Genomic DNA, 1,185 nt, shown 5'->3' with positions numbered 1-1,185 from the left:
TTCCTTACATAATTAAATCTTTTGCTGATCAAAAAACACAAGAAAACGGAGAAAATACTTTCTACTCTTCTGTGTAACTCTTCTCCCTTGTATACACATCCGTATCATTCAAAATGAGTGGAGGCAGGAACAGTAAGGAAAAAGAACTGGACAGAATGGAGGGCAGTATTTCACCCCTCCTCACCAAATCCAACTGATCCTTGTGCAGAAGGGTCTAAATAATCTTCACACTGCCAATTCCTACCAGATGCAAGTTATGAGATATCAACCTGTTTTTCTTTGATCTACATTCCATCAAAAGGAACACGTTCCACATCTGGCACTTGATGAGGTCAGATTTTCTGTTGTTAAGGAAACAACCATAGATGATTTCCCTCTTCCTGAAAAAATACTCTGACAATTTTTGCAAATAGGGAATTCTGAGGCAGGCAGGATGTGCACACCTGTATTCTGGGCACTCGGAGGCTGAGGCAGGAGGATAACAAGTTACAGCCCAGCCTCAGCAACTTGGTGAGATTCTATCTCAAAATTTTTTTAAAGAGGGACTGAACAGGCCGGGTGTGGTGGCACACTCCTGTAATCCCAGCACTAGGGAGGCTGAGGCAGGAGGATCGTTGCAAGTTTGAGGCCAGCCTGGGCTACAAAGTGAGCTCAAAGTCAGCCTGAACTGCATAGCGAGACCCTGTCTGAAAAAGAAGAAAAAAAAAAATTTAAAAAAAAAAAAACGGGACTGCAAATGAAGCTCAGTGCAAAGGCTCTGGGTTCAGGGGGAGGGGGTCGGTAGAGAAAGAGACACGCCTATAATCCTACCATCAGGAGGCTGAGGCAGGAGGATCACCTGGAGTTCAAGGCCAGCTCGGGCTGTATTATGAGTTCAAAGCCAGCCTGAACTACATAGCAAGACTCTGCCTCAAAAAAAATGGGGATAAAAGTGAGAGTAAAAAAATATACCGCTGAGAGAATAGTCCTGGATGAGTAAAGTGCTTTAGAATTTGCAAACAATTTATACATACTACTTGTTAGTTTTGAACTACACATGAGGTATGTAAGGAAAACGATCACTACTCTCATTTTGTAGGAGAATGAATAAAATGTTTCAAAAAAGTTAATGACTTGCCCAAAGTAAAAAGATTAGGAATTGATGTATTGAAACTGAAAGCCAGGTCTTTGTCTTTCGGTCCAGGG

The sequence above is a fragment of the Chinchilla lanigera genome, unplaced genomic scaffold, assembly GCF_000276665.1.
Source record: "Chinchilla lanigera isolate Chin_1 unplaced genomic scaffold, ChiLan1.0 scaffold00077, whole genome shotgun sequence".
NCBI classification, from domain to species: domain Eukaryota; kingdom Metazoa; phylum Chordata; class Mammalia; order Rodentia; family Chinchillidae; genus Chinchilla; species Chinchilla lanigera.
Note: the sequence above shows the minus strand (reverse complement) of the source record.